At 40.5% G+C, this 21,759-nt stretch overlaps 1 protein-coding gene across 10 annotated transcripts in view; it reads left to right on the forward strand.

Annotated features, from left to right (window-relative positions):
• Positions 1-21,759, forward strand: part of Mctp1 (multiple C2 and transmembrane domain containing 1) — a 589,465-nt gene that overhangs the window by 113,712 nt on the left and 453,994 nt on the right. The window lies entirely within an intron of this gene.

Raw genomic sequence — 21,759 nt, forward strand, 5'->3', positions numbered from 1 at the left:
TCAACCTGTGATTCTCCTCTTTGTTATTAGAACTTCAAAAAGGGGAAAAAAAAAACCTTGTTCACAACCAAATTTTATTAAATTTGTCTTTTATTTGCAACCTTAGATTATAATTACACCATTCCCCACTCCTTTTCTCCCTCCCACTCCCCTGCCCATTCTCAATTTGTAGACTCTTTTTAAAATTCCTATTGTTACACAGATGCACAGACATAACTATATAAACACAGCCTGATGACAGTTTAGGACTGACCACTTGGGATAGCCTCTCGGTGGGCTTATCCCTGTGGAAGGCTGATTCTCCTTCTTTCAGCAGTCTTCAGTTGCCTAGCGTTCTTTGCCTAGGGGTGGGACTCTGTGAGAATTCCTCCTTCCATGGTAACACCCATATTGTTGATGTATCCTAGGGGTAGCTTCTCTGTCATCTCTAGGAGACACAATCTCACAGCGGATTTCCTGGTCCTCTGGCTAGTACACCGTTTCTGAGCATCCCCTGCAATGTTCCCGAGTGTTAGGTGTGGAGTCCATATTGTAGATATATCAACTGGACCTGACCCACCAGATTTTAAAGATTTTAGTGTAGTAGAACCACCTAAAATGGTCTCCCAGACCCCCCGCTGAACATCCCACACTTTGAGAAATAGCACAAAACAAATAAAGTAAAAGAATCCAGAAAGCCTATTTCTGTCTCCCTTCAGCTTTCCCTCCCTCTCTCCTCTCTTCTTTCTCTGTCTTACCCCATGTCTGAAATGTTGGGTCTGGGGTCGTGAAATAGTGGGGGACAGGCCACCAAAGTCAGTTAAACCAGAAGCAGACTTTATTCCAACAACCAAAGAGAAGAAGAGGAAAAATCACCGAGGACCACAAAGGCTCATTAGCTAGCTGAGGCCACAGTCAGTGTTCTGAGGCTGTGGCAGCTGGAGGGGAGTTATGAGCCCCTTTTTATAGTCAAGGGGAAGCATTAGGCATGGACAAAGGAATTTTTACAATTTTGAAGTTAGACTTTCAGAGACAAATTGTTTTTAGGTTCTTACAATTTTCTGTTAATAAGGTTTTAGGGGGTTTCAGCTAAACAATATTTGTATATCCCTGCAGCCCTTCCTGACTCAGGTAATTGATGTTTGCCCAAACCTGCAACTTCTCCTGACATAACTGGGTTCCCATGGTCAGGGGAATATGAAACAAGGCAAGGCAGGCTGTCAGTAGAGCTTATTAAAAGTTAACTTTGTGTAGCGAGCACATACCCCGGTTACAGGGGAGGAATAATCACTCTTGATTCAGACTTGGTATAACACTCATTTATTCACACAGTAAGATTACAAGCAATATTTATCCTGTCTTCCAAATGGAAGCAGGAGTACCTCTCCAGGTGTACAGGTCCAGACTCACCACGTCTGTTCCTCTGGATCTTGGGTCAGCCTTCCTCAGGTCAGCCATGTCTGCACTGGGGACAGGATCTCACGTCTCTGGCAGAGGAGAGCTGTCTCACTCGAGGGTCTGACGAGCTCTGTTGGTTGTGTCTGAGGCTTCATCTTTTATATTCTTTTCTGGCTAGGTTTCTAGTCTTATCCCTACTTCCACACATAGCTTATCACTACTCCATTTGTGGTTTACTTATGTCATTCTATTGCTTATCATGCCTGACCAGGGTTGTTCACCCTGTGCCTTACATGTTCTTTACACTTTGGTTTCGGTAGTGAGTGGTAGGGGGTTATTGAAGAATAGCTAACCCCAGGGCTGCAAAGGGTAATCTTTCGTAAAAGAGCACTAGCATTTGGGTTGTTGACAGAGCTGCCCATTGTAAAACATGGAAGAGCCCAGTTAAAGGTTAATCCTTCTTTGCTGGCCAAGCTGATGGTTGTCAGTTTCCGGCTCTTAAGCTTATTCCTATATTCCTATCTTGTTCCTTCATTTCTATCTTATTCCTATATTTCTATCTTATTCCTTCTTTTCTATCTTATTCCTATATTCCTATCTTATTCCCTTATTTCTATTTTATTCCTATAGTCCTATCTTATTCCTGTATTCCTATTTTATTCCTGTCTTATTCCTGTATTCCTATCATATTCCTGTATTCCTATATTCCTATCTTATTCCTATATTCCTATCTTATTCCTGTATTCCTACCTTATTCCTGTATTCCTATCTTATTTTTATATACCTGTACCCTACAGGAAACACACTATGTCATATGGAATATAGCATGGATCCTGCTCCTAATCAACTCCACGGTTGATCACGGTTTTTCCCTTCCAATCTGTTGGATCACACACCTATTGCCTCTGCTCTAGAGGTGGTGGGACCTGGGGAAATGAAGCCAATAAATGAAGCAGACTCTTTTCTGTGTTTTTGAAGAAACTGAGATCACAAGACTCATGTTTTCTTGAGTGTTCTTGGCAAGCACACAGAATTCTCACACCGCTCCATTCTTGGACCTTTTTCTGACAGTTTACTTTTGCTCTCTCTAGATCTTTCCATCCCCACTCTTCTGTCATTTCTACTCCAGCCAGAGTAACCTATTGTCGGGACAGGAAACTCGGGTCACTCGCTCTTCTGACATTAATCTATTTCCTTTGCCCTATGCCACGTGTGTTAAAGAAACATGTTGTTCTGGACAGCCAGGGGTCCTATCTAATGTCAGGCAGTCCTAAGTCCTGATCACTGTGTCCATTGTGCTAGGGCTTGGTGGTGGGCTGGATTTGGACTCTAGAGTGTGCTAGCTCTCAGCCATCTAACCATTGCCTGGTAGAACTACTTCACTGAGAGGTTGATATGAAAGGCACTCACTTCTGTCACTACTGTTTGGTTACTCGTAAGTACTTTTTAAGGTTTCCTTGTAAAATATTGTCTCTGATATTATTATCAAACCTCACAGCTTCTTCAGAGTTGATCACTATGAACTCCCCAGTTTAATCACAATGGATTAATTGTAAGGTAGACAGTCTCAAGATACAGGGACTGGATGACAGATGATGACCTCCAGTCCCACAGTCAGCCAGGACCAGTTGTTTTGGGAGATTTCTCCTCTATTGCTTTGTACAGCAAATTTAAAGAACTATCTTAGCTGGAACAAAGAAGTCCCTGGTTATATTTGTGATTCTGATTGAACTTTAGTTAAATTATATCAAGAGCTCTACCATGGACTTTACCTCTTTTGTTACCATTCTAAGTTTAGAAATGATGAATTTTGACATTCTCTCCAGGGAAGAAAAATCTTAGAAACGTTGATGAAAGCAAAGACATGAACAAATTTAAAATAATGTCCATAGTAAATTCCAAGAAAGAAAGGCTATTTGTAGTATAGGCTATGAATATTTGGAAACAATACCAGGAAACATGAATGTGCTGGAGTGTATGACTAATAAGTATTTTTAAAGTTTGCACCTAGCATTTGTGGCTCTGCATCAGACTCCTCACTCAGTGAATCTGCTCCATTGCCTTCTAGCTCCATTCCTGTCCATGTCTTCCACTGTGGCTTCCAGTCGGATGCCACATGACACTCAGCATCTGCTGCTGTAATGTAGCCTCTGGGTAGTCAATAAAAATGACAGCTGAAAAGAGATGAAATCTCCTTTTTATTTCGTCTTTTTCTTCTTGAGGCAGCTTCAGGCGGGATGACACTAGCTGTACCCTTGTACTTGCTAATGATAGTAATTTCCAGATGATGTCTTTGAGGAACTTGGCATACAAGCCAGGAGAGGGCAGTTTCACAGTTTAGATGGAAAACACAATAAGTATATGTTTGTTTGCTGCCAGATGACCCACCAGCTTTATGAACCTCTGTAAATATTCAACTTGATATGGCAACATGCTTAGAATAAGCATTTAAAAATTTTACCCTTTCACTATGTGACCTTCCGTCTCTATACATGGCTGCTTCTGAGAGTGTTGTGGTATCAGATACCTTTAGCATTTCATGGACTCCCCCTTAAAACCTTAGAAGGAACTCATGCAAATACAGTCACCTGTAAGGATTGGGAGACTTGCTGCCATCTGAGCTGGAGAAATGCCAATAGCACATGTAATCCAAGAAACAGTTTCAGGAGAATATTCCTGCTATGGGTAGCTACAGTATGGAATAATCCCTTAATAATCCTCTGGAAAGGCAGATGGAGACTTTTCCAGCCACAGTTCCTTGGAGTAAAGCCCAGGCTTCCATGGATGTATCATAGCAGGAATTCCTGGCAGCATTAGCGGGTGCCCAGTTGTGCCAACGCACTTCCAGAGTCTTCTGTGACTAAGAAGGGCACTGCCACAAGGGCATTTACAGTCTAACCAACTTTTAGATAGTGCTTGGTGTATGTTTGCTTTACTGGAAAAGGAAACTTTATCACAGGCTCTGTTAGAATACCATGACAAAATATTTGTGGTAAATGCCGCAGGACTAAACGTGATCTGCATGTGCTTTGTTGTAACCACTAAAAGTGACCTTTGGTTTAACAAGCCAAAAATGTGCTAACTGGACTTTACAGACATTAAGCAAATATTGAATTGCTTAAATTTTTTCCTTTCAGGTAGTATATGTATTTATTTGTTCATGTGTATTTGTTTATTCTCTCTCTCTCTCTCTCTCTCTCTCTCTCTCTCTCTCTCTCTCTCTCTCTCTCTCTCTCTCTCTCTGTGTCTTGGGGCTGGTGGGGGATATAAACATGCCAGGTGTCAGGGTCAAGGGCAGCTTGGGGGCTGGTCCTTGTTTGAGACAGGGACTCTTTGGTTTTCTTTGTACTGTGTACCCCAGTTTGCACTGCATACCCAGCTTAGCTGGCCTGTGAGCTTCTGAGGATTCTTGTGTCTCTGCCCCATGGCTTTTCCCTGAATGCTGGTTTCTAAAATATGTTACCACGCCTGGCTTTTGTGTTTGCTCTGGGGATTTTCACTCTGGTCCTCCCACTTGCCTGGCAGATGCTTAACCCCCCGAATTGTCACCCAGCCTAGACTTTAGTTCTTCAGGTATGGAAAGTGTTCACAGGCAATGCTTGTCAAAATTCAAGGAACTCTTGACATTAAAAGAAAATTTCTTTTCCGAGTCTGCAGTGGTTTAAATCTGAGTGTTAAATGTGCCAGTTGTTGACTGGATGGAGTTAGAACACACAGTTCTGCTGGGTTAGTCTTTTGGGGAACCCTTGCCCACAGAGGGTTTTTTCTCTCACTTGTCTTAAGCAGTTTTCAAAGCTTTCAGTTACTCTTAAAAAGAGGGTGCCTGTCGGAGGGGTTGACTGAAGAATGAGACAGTTAACCAGAACTTAAAGTAAGCTGCCCACCAGCCTAGGACTCCATTGAGCTGGACGGGAAGCCTTGTACTCCACGTTTCTTTATAATGTCTTACAATACAGAGGGATAAACAAAACAGTCGTAAGCTGTGCTTAGAAGGTTACGGCAGAGGTCCTGTTTAAGAACAAGTCTGGGGCTGGGGATGTAGCTTAGTTGGTAGAGCAATTGCCTACGCACAGAAAGCACAGGGACTTGGTCCTCAGCACTGCATCAAGTGGATGAGGTGGACAGTGTCTTCAGTCTCAAGACTTGGATGGATGCAGAAGAGCAGAAACTCAGATCATCTCCAGTTACACCTTGAGTTTAAGGTGACCAGGGCTACATGTGACCCTATCTCAAAATTAAAAAAATAAATAAATACAAAGAAAATATTTTTATTCATATATCGAAGACTCTAAGATTAACAGTTGATGTCAAGACACAAAAGAGACTCGAAAAGCTATGGATAATTGCTGTTGGAGTCAAATTCCCTTGATTGTTTCACAGAGCATTTCTGATATACTGAACCCTGTTTAATAGAAAATAATTCATACATGTATTCTTATCATGGTTCCCCTTTCTTGTCTCCTCCCAGGTCCTCCTCACCTCGCAACCCTTCCAGCTCCATGCTGTCTCTTTTTCTTTAGAAAACAAACAGGCAATTCCAAAATCAAACAAACCAGAATAAAACAAACAAAAGCACAAGAACCACCTACAGACACAGACACGCACACGCACACACACACACACACACACACACACACACACACGCATACACACAAAACCCATGAAAATACAACACCAAAGCCATAATATGCAAGCAAAAGACCCGTAAGGTAAAAAATGCCCAAACAAAGCAATATGACACAAACAAGTCTCCAAAAATACCAGGGAGTTTGTTTTGTATTGGCCGTGTACTGCTGGGCATGGGGCTGCCCTTAAATGTGGTTCGTATATCCAGTGAAACTCCACTGGAGAAAACTGATTTTCTTTTGCAAGCAGTTGTCGACTGGAGCTCTCTTCTGGTTAGGGATGGGAGATTGTGTCTGCTTCCCCTCTCAGTGCTGGGCCCCATCTGCCTTGGACCTGTGCAGACCCTGTGCATGCTGCCACCTCCTCTGTGAGGTCACACGTGTGTCAGCCCTGCTGTGTCCGGAAGACACTTTCGTTACTGTCATCAGTCCGCTCTGACTCTTACAATAATCTTCCGCCTCCTCTTCCACATAGTTCCCTGACCCCTGAGGTAAGAGGTTTAATGGAGACATCCCATTTAGGACTGAGTGTTTCAAGGCCTCTCACTCCCTGTGCTCAATTTGTGAGTAGACTTTTGTTGCTACTTCATAACTGTAATTTTGCTACTGTTATGAATCATCATGTAGCTCTCTGATATACCGGGTATCTAATAGGCAATTCCCAAAATGTGTTGAGAACCACTGTTCTAAGTGAAAAGGCAATGAAACACAGGGTAAAAGGCTCTAGAGAGCGTCTGGAGGTTAAAGCTTAGCAAGATGGGAACGGATGGGGAGCATAATACATATTGAGTAGATGGGAACTTGTGCAATGAGGAGAATTCTTCTTTCTCATCTGATCACCTCATTATTTCCTTCTGTAATCTTATTTTATTAGAGAGGTGAGGAGTCACTGTCTACTGAGCACCAGCTATAATCCAGGCTCTACACAGCCACCTTCTGAGCAGCCCACCCAAGGATCCTGAGGGGATTTGATGATACTGTCCTTGATGGTCTAATTGGTGTGAACTCTGAACACATCAGTAATAAGTATTCTAGTGTTTGTGGAGTCAGAAAGCATATCTATTAGTAAGACTCAGATATAACATGTGTAGAAGTCATTTACTGTGGCAGGACACATTTGTTTTTGATGGCTTATTACTTTCTTTTCTAAGTATACTTTTCAAAAGAGAGGGAAAAAAGAATGAATTTCTGAACTCTGCTAATGAAAACTGTAAGTTTCAAGTTGGGAAGCTTTAGAATTGTTGATGATATATTACAGCTGGTTCTCTGGCTACAGGTCCCGCATGTTCTACATGAATACAGTCTGTTTCTGCATCCCAGAATCTTGGGTGTTGATTAGTTTTCTTGCTAACTTTGAGCAAAAATATATGCAGGTTTCCTTTGCACATAGTACAAATGGTTTGTTTAAACACAGGATGTAGAAGTTCAGTCCATTTGAACATGGACTATTACCTCCTCTAATAGCTGGTCTAGCACAATAATCAACTTATACCATGATGTGCATTTACAACCATCCAATTTGTACCATGATGTGCCTTGACAACTTGAAAAAACTTGAGTAGAGGGTTCAGAGCATTGAGTCAAGTTAAATTTTACTGTAATTTACTAGGCATAAATTATTATGAGATAATGACCTTCTTTAGGGGTAGCACATGGGATATAATCAACAGTAGTTCACTATTGCTACTGTATTGCATGTCTTTGTTTTAGCCAGCATTCTAAACCAGCCATATGAACATTAATGTACTTTGTTGAGAGACTTAAGAATCTAAAAAAACTTATTTTTATATTAGAAAACAGATATTCTAGTTATATAATTAACATTAAGATAAATTTATGAACAATAAAGATCAGTAAGCTTAACTTTTTAATAATTGAATACAATCAATTTTCTAAATGAAATTTAAATTATATAAGATTATAGCCTTCTACTTTATGGACTATGCATTATTTGGAAAGACGGATGATTTATTTATCATATGTATGTCAAAACACTAAAATTGAAGGTAACCTTAAGCCAATGAACTCCATGTAATTTAGAGGGAATTTTCTTTGAACGCTGAATGAGCATGGTCAGCTTCATTGGAGAATCATTGTTCTTCTCTAGTTGTGAGTTATTAACAAACACAATCCAAATATCTATTGATTCAGATGAAATTCATAGAATGCATGCCAGGAATGTCTTGAGCATTTTAAAATCTGTGTTATGGATATTTGTATTATGTGTATTTACATTTTGAAGACAGTTTTTCAAAAACAGTACTCAATAACAGCATTGATTAGCAGAAGGTTTTGACTTCTTCTGAATGACTCCATATTTAGGACAATTAGTGCTTGTAATTAGCCCTTCCTCCCTTGGTACTACTCTAAACAAATTTATTGCATTTGGAAAGCAAGCACTTCAGGGTAGGACATCTGTGTTTAATGTTTTGTGCTTTCATTTTTATCCACTGTTGAGATGCTTTCCTTGTGATATTGGGGCAAAGGGAGAAGTTAACTTATGAGTTTTGGCCAGTTGTGGTGGTACACACATTGCCTTTTAATCCCAGCATTTGGGAGGCAAAGGCAGGCTGGTCTCTGTGAATTTGAGACCAGCCTGATCTACAGAGTGAGTTCCAGGACAGACAGGGCTACACAGAGAAACTGTTTCTTGAAAAACCAAAAAACAAACTGAACCAAAACAAAACCAAAAAAATCTACCTGTTTTTCTCAATCCTTTTTTTTAATGTTCTTTTCAGCACCAAAGTGGGAAAACAGAGGAATCTAAATTCACATTTACAGAAAATGTGACAAGTTTAGAAAACAGCCTTCAGTATGTGGGTGAGAAATCACACAACTTTGAGGGATAGTGAACTGAGGCCAGGCAAGTTTCTAGATCATAATAATAACTTTATCTGAGGGTCTGAAATGCTTTTACAGGCCTCAGGGGCTTCCTTTGCCCCATCAGTGTGTGACTGCTTTACTAAACTCATGGTGATTATTTGAATATCTAGAATGAACAAAGTTATTTTGTGGTGTTGTAATAAAACATGAAACAATTTGTTTATTCTGTTGCTATAATTTAACCCTCAACATTTCTATTAAGATACACTTTGTTCCTTATAGCTTGTATTCTAAGCATATTATCTAACAGCAAGATGAAAATACACTTTTCCTCTCTGAAGTCAGTCAGATGTAGTATAATGCCCTATGCTACCTGTTAGTATAATGCTTTACATTTTTAAATTTTGAATACTTTTTAGTATGTGATGGCAAGATACAATAAATATTTATGCCTTGTTTATATGCTAAAAGCTGTGTGGAATGAAAAAAAGATTGTAGTCTAGTGGGGACATTATACTATATGAGAAACAGGGAGAATGGATGCAATAGTTTGCAAGAAAAGGAAAAATAGCATCTATTTTTCCTGAGGCATTGAAGTAGAGGGGATGTTAAAGGCACATCTTAGAGAGACAATGTATAAACAGGAACTTAAAAGATAGTTAAGACAGGAGTGGGCATTTTCCAGGTGCAAATACATGATGGAATGGTCTAACAGATTAAAATGTAGCCACTGCCAAGTCTTAGGTAGAAAGGAGGAGGAGAGAAAGGAGGAGGGAGGGAATGGAGGAGGGGCCAGACACGTGGAAGGGATGGTGAGCCCAGAGACAATGGACTAAGTGGAGGAGGTGGAACTGTGATGAGTAATACAAATGGCTTCTGTTGACTGGCTAGGGAAGAGGAAGAGGTGAGGATCGATGCTGCCTTTCAATAATCTCACCTAGTAACCTGAAGTAGAGTGGTGTTATAAACGAACTTTTCTTCACCCTCTTCTGTAGTTTTCCTGAGCCTTAGATGAAGGGTTGCACTGTAGATGCGTCATTGGGAGCTCGGCACCACAGTCACTTCCTCTCTGCTGTGGGTCACTATAACAATCTCCATCTGCAGCAAAAGGCAGCTTCTTTGAGGAGAAGGTGTCTTAGTTAGGATTTATATTGCTGTGATAAAACATGACCAAAAGTAGCTTGGGGGGAGGAAAGGGTTTATTTCATCTTACACTTCCGTATCACACCATCATCAAAGGAAATCAGAGCAGGAACTCAGGGCAAGAACTTGGGGGTGGGAACTGAAGCAAGGCTGTGGAGGAACGCTGCTTACTGCTTGCTCCCAGGAGCGGCACTGCCCACAGTGAGCTGGGCCCTCCCACATCAACTGTTAACCAGGAAATGCCCCACAGGCTTGCCCACATGTGACATGTTCTCAGTTGAGGTTTCCCTTTCCAGATGACTGTAGCTTGTGTCAAGTTGACCAAACACGAGCCAGTATTAGGGGTGAGAGCCATGCCTGTGGGTATAAATGTTTGTATTATGTGATGTTAACAATGTGTTTAGAGAGCCAGCACTCAGGGGGCAGAGGCAGGTGAACATCTCTGAGTTTGAGGCCAGCCTGGTCTAAGGAGTGAGTTTCAGGACAGCCAGGGCTGTTCCACAGAGAAACCCTGGGGTGGGAAACAAACAAACAAACAACACTGTTTGGAAATTACACAGACCTGGGAGGAGACCCACCACTGCCCTTTCTCTGAGCAGCTCTGTGCTGTCCTCCAACCTCACTGACTTCATGTGGATGACCAGTCTTCCCAGGACCATGCACATAAAGACAGCCTTTACCTGTGCATCTTCCTGACATGCCAGTCAAAAAATAATTGACCATAAAAGTAAGGATTTATTTATAGATTCTCAGTTTTAAACCACCTTGATTATTGAAGCTTTATAACACATTTTTAATATGTGTGAAGTACAAGGACTTCTGATTTCTTGTTCTTGCACCAAATTGTTTTTTTGGGGGGTTTTGTTTGTTTGTTTGTTTGTTTGTTTGTTTTTCAGTATTTGCGTTCTTTACATTTCCACTTGAAGTTAGGAATAGGATTTTGATCATGATTGCGTTGACTCAAGCTTGGGGGATAACTGCACACTAGTGACATTAGTTCTTCTGATGCCTGAAGATGGGATAGCCTGTTTATTAGGCCTTCATAATTTCCTTCAACAATATTGTATAGTTTCCAGAGTATACAATTTGTACTTCTTTTAATAAAGCTTTAATTTTTTTTTATTCCAGGCTATTACAAATGTTCTCATTGTGACTAGAAATCCAGTCACTTTTTACATATTAATGTTGTATCTTGCAATTTTGATAAATTTATTAGTTCTAATTGTTTTGCATTGAATTCCTCCATATTGTTTGTATTCAAGATCTTGTCATATGTAAACAGAGATTCTCTTGTTTCTTTCCCACCTGGGTACTTTATTTTATTTTCTGTCTGTGGTCCTGGCAGAAGCCCACGGTACAAAGCTGAATGGAAGGGAGGAGAGCAGCTCCCTCCTTGTTCCTGACCTTAGGGTGGACATGAAGCATCAGCATACACAATAATGCTAAGAAGGATGCTTTGTCGTGAACACGCTCCTTTCTAGTCTGAGTTCACCGGCTGTTTCTTTGCTCTTTCTGGAATGCCCATCCCTCTCTTTTCTACACTAGTATGGTGAATTCTTTCTTATTCCCTAATGCCAGTTTCAATGTCTGTTCTCAATAATAAATATGGGACATTCCGGATTGAGAAGAGAATGTCAATCATCTCATCCAGTGATCTTGTATCAAGATGGCATGTTAAATAAGAACTAAGGATTGATGACTTTTACTTACATAGTTATTAAGTTACAATTCATGTCTAACATTTTCTTGTCAAATAGAAAAACTATTAGATTTTCCCCGTATTCAGAGAACTTAACTTTTAACTTTGTTTCACTGAGTTTTGTCACTTATGTACTCATTTGCATACTAATCAACTGGATTTTCTTAAATCATATGTATCTATGTTAATTCTTAAGGTATATAAATAAAATTAAAATATATTATACATGAATTTTTAGCTTTTAGGAAAATTAATATAATGTGAAGTAATGAATAATTCTAGTTCCAAATGGAAGCCTGATTCTCTTCACTATAACATATACACACAAGTATGGACATGATACACTAATTAAAGAAAGTCAAAAAAACAGACATACAAAATCTCAGAGGAAGTTTAGCCTGCTATGTGTACTAACTGGTATAGATTATGATTCATAAACATAAATGGTCACAAGCTATTACTGTGTACTTGAGGAAAGATAAAATCATGAAAGGCGAACCAATAGAAAATATTCCCTACCAAAAATATAACTTAGGAAACAAAGGCAAAATTAAAATTACTATATCTGAGAGATTCTAAAGTTTATCCTATACATAGAATCAGATGAACCTGATATAAGATAAAGTGATACAATAATCTGAAAGTTGAATGTATAGTTGCCAAAAATAGATTAAGTGCCTGAATTAGATGAAGTAAGAGAAGTAAGAGTCTGAAAAAAGCCACAGGAATTAATCATTTCTTAGGACTGCTATAGAAATCACCACAAACCCAGAGGTGGCTGAAACTACCAAGAGTTTATTGTGTAATGTTCCTAGAGGCTGGTAGCGGGAGTTCAAGTCGTCAGCAGTGTTTGCTCCTTCCGGAAGCCCAGAGGGAGCATCCACCCCATGCCTCTCCATTTTTGTGCCACCACTGGAAGGCTGTGCCGCCCTGGCCTGGAACCCACCACTGTGACGTGCATTGCTCTGGGGCATCCCTGTGCTGGGCTGTCTGTCTCTCTTCCTCCATAAGAACTTCCTGTTCCTTTAACATCCGCTGTAACCCACGGTGGTCTCTTCTAAAGAATACTACCCCAGTTACACCAGAGAATATCTTTATTACAAAATAGTGTCACATTTTGGGGTTCTGTATAGGCATCTTTAGGGGACCAACATTCAGCTCACTACAGAAACACGTCAATCGAATGGAAAGCATGAGAGCAAAAGTGGTTAAGGACCCAAATCATAAATCCAGTGACTGACACTCTTGGGATCTCTAGCCACTGATGTAGGGGAGCTTTAGATTCATCAAAAATGGAAGCTATCCAGTCATGATCATCAACCACTCCAGTGAACATTAGTCCAGGGTTCCAAGGCAGAGAATAGGGAAAAGGGAGCAGGGGAAAGAATCAAAGAAAGAATAAAGGAAGATTTCTGTAAGGCTAAACAGGATTAATCCTTGATTTTTAAAGAATTAATGCAGAGATGGCCCAAAGGTTAAGAGAACTGGCTGCTCTTCCAGAGGTCCTGAGTTCAATTCCCAGAAACCACATGGTGGCTCACAACCATCTGTAATTTGATCTGGTGTCCTCTTCTGGCATGTAGGCAGAACACTGTGTACATAATAGATAAATAAATATTGAAAAAAAAAAAAGAATCCAGTAGGTACCAACCATGATAAATGAACACAACACAACCAATACAGAGAAATTAATTTGTATATTTCCTGGGAGAATTCTTCTACTCAAAGAAAAACTTTCAGAGGAAATGGCTTATTTATAAAGAAATTTCATAAATATTAATCAAATTTCTCTTCCTAATATTGTACAATAGCAATACTTTAACCATGAGAAAATAATTATGAGGAGCTAAAATAGCCCTCCTGCTTATGCTTCTTAGGGAATGTCTTCGGGTTTCTATTGCTGTGAAGAGATACCATGACCATGGCAACTCTTATAAGGAAACCATTTCATTGGGGTAGCTCACTTACAGTTCAGAGGTTCCGTCCATTATCATCATGGTGGGACATGGTGTGCAGACAGACATGGTGTTGGAGAAGGACCTGAGAGTCCTACATCTTGCAGGCAACAGGAAGTGGTCTCAGATACTGGGCGGTATCTTAGGCATAGGAAACCTCAAAGCCTGCCTTTACAGTGACAAACTTCCTCCAACAAGGCCATACTACTCCAATACAGCCACACCTCCTAAGAGTGCCACTCCCTCTGAGCTTACAGGGACATTCAGACTACCCCAGGGGATGAACCTGAAGTAGCTGTTGGGGTGATAACCTTTCCCTTTTGTGTCCTTTTGCCCGTTAAAGGACTGTCCCTGTCATTTATACATTAAACGTGAATTATGAGAGGCAGCATATGGCGGTGCCTTTCTAACAAGTGTATGTGTTGTACTGAAGGTTCAAGAATTTACCTTGAGTAGAAACAAATGCAAGTTCAATGACTGGAGCAAACTTTTGCCTTGATAGTCTAAAAATCTGGTGTGTGGAAGATTTACCAGTGAGTACATTGAAATGTAATTACCCTGGTTCCATTGGGAGGCATTCCATTTCAGAGTTCTAACACCTACCATTTCAATAAAATCTACTGTATATTTTAGTACATTAGGAAGTCTGTGAGATAAGATTTCAAAGATGGAATTACATTTTGAATTGCCATGTTATATAAAATAGGTCTCTTAAATGCATTTCTCACTGCAATTGTATATCTTTGCTCAGCATCTTCTTATATTCCCCCATCCTTTTCTTAACTACTGACAACTACCATTATACAGAATATTTCTGTGAGTTCAATGTTTTTTAATTCTTCATGTGAGTAAGGTCATGTGACACTTGTCCTTTTGTGCCTAGTTTATTTAATATAATGTTCTCAGTCTCAAATTATAAAATTTACTTTTTAAGTAAAAAAGTATTTCATTGTGGTGATATTCCTCAATCTCTTTACCCATCTGCAATGAATATGAGCGAGTGAATGTTTCTTTGATATACTGATTTCATTTCTTTGACCATATAGCCATTAGAGTGATGACTGGATCTTATGATTTTATCATTTTTAATTGCTTAGTAACCCGAATAATACTTTTAATAGTGGCAAGGAAATTAGTCCCAAACTCTTCAATTTAGCCTCAGGCAGATTCTTAGGACAAGGTCATAAATCAGCCACAATCTTTGCCAAAATATCATAAGAATGGTCTCCTCTGAAATCTCTGGAACTGGGTCTACATAGTCCACATTATTCTCAGTATTATTCTCTTCTATGTTCCTACTAGGATGGCCTGTTAATCTGTGCTTACAGCTTTCAACCACTTTCCTAGTCCAAAGTCCCAAAGTCTTCCATGTTCTTAAAAAAAAAAAAGGCACGTGAAAGAAATCATCACCCTACTTCTGATGCCAACTTTTGTCTTACTTACTTTCTATTGCTGTGACAAAACACAATGGCCAAGGCAACTTTTAAAAGTAAACCTTTAGTTTGGGCCTCACAGTTGCAGAGAGTGAGAGTCCATGGTCATCATGGTGCGGGGGGGGGGGGGGGGGGGGGGGGGGGGCATGGCAGCAAGGAGGCAGGCATGGCACTGGAGCAGTAGCTAAGAGCTCACATCAATGATACACCTTCTCCAACAAGGCCACACCTCCCAATCCTTCCCAGAAAGTTCCACCAGCTGGTGACCAAGTATTCAAACATATGAGCTGGCATACACCACAACTGGCTGGTTTGGTAATCTTAGTTCTTTTTTTTTTTTTTTTTTTTAAGGAAAATTGCCTACTGAATATACTGAAAAACAACCAAACTTTAATAAGCTGGGGAAGAGTGGGTGCCTTGGGTTTATTTTGAAAAGTAACTATTAGATTAGTATAATTCTTCATCATGGTAATTCCATGGCTCAGTCCAGTGAAGTTCACAGTAGACACAATAAGCAAGTAGGAGATTCTTCCAGTGGCTGGATGCTTTCACCCCCAGCTTTCTGTAGCAATCCTCACCTGCCTAGCTCTTTATTCTGAGATGCCAGGCAAACATACCTGCGCTTGCTATTCACCCAGAATACTACTCTATGTGTGTACTCTTACATAGTCCCATCATCTCATTCTGATTTACATCTATCTGTTTCTTCTTTCTTTACTCTCTATGTGGAATGCCTTTAGGATATGCAATGCATTCATTTTTGCATTCCCAGTTGGTCGCACTATGCTTAAGAGCCCTGTGTTAAGGATATAGGTGTCAGGTACATTTACGTTCAAATTTCATTCCTTCAACTCCCCAGCTGTGTGTATTCTTGGGGGAAATTGCTAAAATACTCAGGACTTAGTTTCCTTTTTCTGGAAATGTTGAATTTAGACTTTAAAGCATTGTTTGGACAAAATTAGTTTTAATTTCTTCATTCTTGGCTCAGTATAAATAATAAAATTCTAACAGCTGGTATAATTAATATTATTATTTTAGTTCAGGCTATGAGAAAAACTCTTAATAAGACCATATTTAAAAATGCTACTTTTGTGTAAAGTAGAAGCAAAGGTCTTTTGTTTTATGACGCAGCAAATATGTGACTTGACTAGCTTACATTAAACTGTAGTTCTTTTAATTATTCAGCACAGACTAAGGAACTCACGGCAAAAATATAGTCAGGTTTCCAAGATATTTGTCTGCACAGCCACTTAAGGTTTGGCTGAGGGCATAGCGCTTACTCTTAATTATGATGAAAATATCCAGGAATGGGCTGGCATGCTGAGCTCAGTGGTCTTGTACTTGGCTCAGCGTACAGTTTTCAAAGTAGGAGAGCACACATAAGGAAAGTAATTGGACATTTTTATACTGCAATGTCACGGCTAGCTCTATCCCCTTCTGAAGGACTTGTACTTAAGAAGATAAATCGAGGAGAACATCCACAACCTGGTAATGCATTAGAGGAAGCACTTTAATTGTCTTTTGGGAATCAATACACATTCTGCTATACAAATAAAATACTTTTTTCACCAAATGTTTCCCTGATACCATTGAATTCTGAACTGAGGAATCATTGCCTGCCTTCGGCCTAGTCATTTGTGAGCCCTCTCCATGTTCACAGATCCTAAGCTGCCCCAGGGCTGTGTTGATGGACATTTGGAGTCAAACCACACCTTTTTATGTACGTGGCATTCAGACTGGTGCTCCACATGCTGTCTGCTCAGGGTCCCTTTATGCTCCGCCTTTTCTTCTCAAATTGCAGGTAGATCATTTGATTCCATGCTGCAGACATCGTTCTAGGACCAGGCTCCTGGAAAGCTCCGAGGGCTACACTGTCCACCACCCCTGAACATGCAGCGTTTTCTTTCATCACTTGTCTCCTTCCCTACCTCTTCTTAGAAATAGATACAAAGTGTTACTTCATTCATTTGCAGAAACTTTTTTTCTTATAAAAATTAAATATAATTACATAATCTCCTCCCTCGCTTTCCTCCCTCCAACGCCTCCAATGCCCTCACTCACTCCTTTTCAAGTTCATGGCAATCTCTCTCTTTTATCATTATTCCGCGTGTGTGCGTGCGTGCGTGCGTGCGTGCGTGTGTGTGTGTGTGTGTGTGTGTGTGTGTGTGTGTGTGTACAACTGTCAAGTCTCTTTAATGTTGCTTGTGTATATGATTTCAGGACTGACCTCTCAGTATTAGATAACCAGTTAGGGAGCTCATCTATGGAGAAGACTGATTCTCCCCCTTTCAGCATCCTTAGTTTCCTGTAGCTCTTTATCTGGGGATGGGGCCTGTAAGATTTTCCCCATCCACATTATCATGTCTTGTGGTGTTGGTAGGATTTGCTAAAGTAGACAGAAACAGGAGGATCCTGAGTTCAAGATGAGCCTGGGAGCAGCAGGACCATGGAGGTGGTGTCTTCTGCTCTGAGCTACAAGCTGCTTCTCATCATGTTCTTGGTAATGGTTGACACTGTTCCCAGAGATGAAGGGTTTGCCACTGCTTGTTCAGAGAACAATTGCCAGGACCACCGTGTTACAAGAGAGCATCAGCAAAGGTCAGTTTGAAGAAGTTTGGCGAGGCAAATGGTGGGGAGAAGAAGTTGCTGTGAAGATATTCTCTTCTAGGGAAGAATGTTTGTGGTTCTAAGAGGCAGACATTTATCAGACTGTGATTGCTCCAAAACACAGAGGAGGAAAAAAAAATGTCTGGAGGGGACCACACCTAACAGCAACTTTGAAATCTACAAAAGGATGATAAGACCCCACAACGATGATTCCACATGGACTATGATAAAGCATTAAGCTGATTACCACCACCAAAAGATCTGCTTTGAACTACAAACTGCTCAGAACAATTTCAACATGGCTAGCTGAGATGATCCAGCCTCACAGACTACTCAAGCAAGGACTTGAGATAAGCCCTGCACTTTCTCATTATGCAGAGACTGGACAAATGATACAGCTAACTCTCCCAGGACTTGACAATTAACCCAAAATTTTTCTTTTCAGGATTCCCTAAAGATTCTTTTGCCCCCAGACAGCAAGAAGTAATTTTAAGAACACAATGCCCATATTCCCAAGAGGTGGGGTGGGTGGTTTTTGGTCTTTTGAGTTATGGATATTGTCATTGCTACAATGGTTGGTTACAAGTTGTTCATTGTTAATGGTCAGGGGAAAAAAAGCTAAACAAAGGAGATTAGATTCAGGGTTCCTGTTTTTTTTAAAAAAAAAAGAGATAGATTTGAATCTACTCTGAAAAAAAGAAATAATAGGATAAAAGTGTAGATTATTGAATCTACTCTGAAAAGAAAAAAAGGGAAGATATAGAAATGATAAGATAAAAAGTAGACTTTTGAATCTACTCACAAAAGAAAAAAGAGAGAATATGGATATGATAAGATAAAAGGTAGATTATTGAATCTACTTTTAAAAAGGAACTACTTGTTTTAAATAGGATAAGTAATGAAATTTTTTGTCTGAATTTGTCAAATGTTAATAGACTGGACATTTTAAATATATATAATAAAGTTTTTGTCTGAATCTGTCAAATGTTAATGGACTAGACATTGTTAAGGTAATTCTTGACTGTATATATTGTATATACTTATTGGATATACTTATAAGCTTCTCTTATTATCTTAGACAAAAAAGGGAAAGTATGGTAATATTGTGTCCCCCAATATATTGTGCACCCTAATAAACTTATCTGGGGTCAGAGACAGAACAGCCACTAGACAGACATAAAGACCAGAAAATAGCGGCACACACACCTTTAACCTTGGGAGGCAGAGATCCATCCAGATCTCTGTGAGTTCAAGGCCACACTGGGAACAGCCAGGCATGGTGACACACATCTTTAATCTCAGGAAGTGATGGCAGGAAGCAGAAAGGTATATAAGGGGTGAGTACCAGGAACTAAGTTTGTTAAGCTGAGATCCATTCGGATGAGGACACAGAGGCTTCTGGTTTGAGGAAACAAGATGAGCTGAGGAACTGGTGAGGTGAGGTTGGCTGTGGCTTGTTCTGTTTCTCTGATCTTCAGCGTTCACCCCAATATCTTGTTTAGGCAGCCATATTGTTGCAGTATGATGGGTGTAGCTTCTGTGTCATTTCTAGAAGACACAATCTCACATCAGATATCCTGATCCTCTGGCTCTTAGAGTCTTTCCGATCACTTTCCACAATGTTCTCTGAGCCTCAGGCATAGGGATTGTGTTATAGATGTGTTGAGTAGGGATGGCCACTCCATGGTCAGTTTTCTCTGTTTTTAGCAGTAGTTTTCTGTAATGGTGTCATCTGTTGCAAAGAGAAGCTTCATTAGTGATGGGTAACAGCTACACACACACACACACACACACACACACACACACACACACACACACACACACGGTGGGGGACAGTATTTAGGAAGCAGTTAGAAATTATGCTGGGTTAGTAAAGTGGAGGTAATCAGGAGAAAACTTTCTCTCAGAACCCCTCTGAGCCTCTGAGTGTGATAGTAAATACTGTGTGTGTCTGAGTGTGATAGCAGATACTGTGTGTGTGTGTGTCTGAGTGTGTCAAGTTGTCTTCCATGATCAAGTTGCCTCTGAGGCAAAACTTGAGGGTGCTGTGTGTGTCTTTTACAGAAAAACTCTAAGTAAGAACCCAGTTCCTGCCAACGACCTTCTGACAGCCTTGTTGTGTATGTCTAAGGATGGGCTGTGAAGAGGCTCCTCAAGTCTCCTGTGCTTGGCCACTTGCCCTCACCCATCTCAGGACAAAGACCTTTTTAGGCTTGGCTAGATTCCATATTGTTCTCCTTTTGGTACCAACTCAACCAACCCACCTTTGTCTTTTGATTTTTTTGTGAAAGTTTTCCAGAAGTTTCTCTTTGTCAAGATCTCTGCCCCCAATCTCGAAGGCTTCCAGACTTGCCTTTCTTTTGCCTGTTATCACTCTGGCCTCCTCTGGTCGTTTCTCCTCTTGCAGATGGGTCTATGTTGTTGTGGATGCTGCTCCATGTGTTTGAAAGGCACCGCTCTGTGTCATCTCTCTCTGTCCCTGTCCTCAGTCCAGGTCTGATGAAAGTCGTTGGTTATATTTTCCTCTGGTAGGGCTCCAGTTAAGGTGCCATTCTGGACATAATGTACTTTCTTTCTCTTGAATGTCAGAGTCATGATTATCCCAATTAGTTGAAAACAAATACCTGCATCTCATAGACATTTTGAAAACAAATTTCTAAAATGGAAATTTCTAATGGTGGAAAGCCAGAGACATTCAGCATTGCAAAATGACATCTGGCATGATGTTATCTCAAATCATTCTAACTAGGGCCCAGCAGATCATAAGATAAACCCTGCCTGCTCATGTCTTTACACAGCTTCAAGTTCCTGTTCCCCAGGCAGTACAGCCTAGGGCAGGCTGCAGAGCATGAGACTGCTTCTACAATTCTCCATGATAATGACAAAATCTTTCTAAATCTTTGGGCCCTACTTTCCTGGTACATCAAATGGGCTTAATGAGGGTGCCTATCACAGTTTTGTATGTTTGTTTAATAATGATGTAAGCTAAAATTCATCTTATTATCCTGAAAGTACAGAAAGTCATAGGTATATCTACCTGTTATCACTTTGATTCATCTGGGCTTCAAGTGACACAGGCCATTTTTTTCTTTCTTTTCTTTTCTTTTCTTTTTTTTTTTTTTAGTTTATTTATTTTTTTTATTAAGAGATTTTCTATTCATTTTATATACCAGCCACAGATTCCCCTGTCCTCCCTCCTCCTGTCCCCAAGCCTTCACACCCCCAAAACCCACCCCCCATTCCCACCTCCTCCAAGGTCTTCCATGGGGAGTCAGCAGAGCCTGGCACACTCAGTTGAGTCAGGTCCCAGCCCTCCTCCCTGCACCAAGGCTGTGCAAAGTGTCCCACCATAGGCGCTGGGCTCCAAAAAGCCAGTTCATGCACTAGGGACAGGTCCCAATCCCACTGCCTGGAGGTTCCCGTATAGGGAACTTTATATGTTCAAGCTCAACAACTGTCTCACTTATCCAGAGGGCCTAGTCCAGTACCATGGGGGGTCCTCAGCTATTGGTCCACAGTTTATGCATTTCCACTAGTTTGGCTAGTTGTCTCAACTATTGCCAGTAGTCTATGGTGGAGTTATCTTTGTAGATTCCTGGGGAACTCCCTAGCACTCTGCTTCTCCCTATTCCCATGGTGTCTTCATTTATCATGGTATCTTATTCCTTGCTCTCCCACTCTGTTCCCATTCCAGCTCGAACCTCCTGTTCCTCTAAGCTCTCATCCTCCATCCCTTGCCCTCCATTACCCCCTCTCATCCCCAGTTTGCTCATGTAGATCTCATCCATTTCTCCATCTCTGGGTAATCCATGAGCCCTTCCTAGGGTCCTCCTTACTAGCTAGCCTTCCTAGAGCTGTGGGTTGCATTCTGGTTATCCTTTGCTTCATATCTAGTATCTACTTATGAGTGAGTACATACCATGTTTGTCTTTCTGAGTCTGGGTTACCTCACACAGGATATTTTCTAGTTCCATCCATTTTCCTGAAAACCTCATGATGTCATTGTTTTTCTCTGCTGAGTAGTACTCCATTGGATAGATGTTCTACATTTTCTTTATCTATTCTTCAGTTGATGGGCATCTAGGTTGCTATCAGGT

This window comes from Peromyscus maniculatus, chromosome 15 (assembly GCF_049852395.1).
Source record: "Peromyscus maniculatus bairdii isolate BWxNUB_F1_BW_parent chromosome 15, HU_Pman_BW_mat_3.1, whole genome shotgun sequence".
Classification (NCBI taxonomy): Eukaryota; Metazoa; Chordata; class Mammalia; order Rodentia; family Cricetidae; genus Peromyscus; species Peromyscus maniculatus.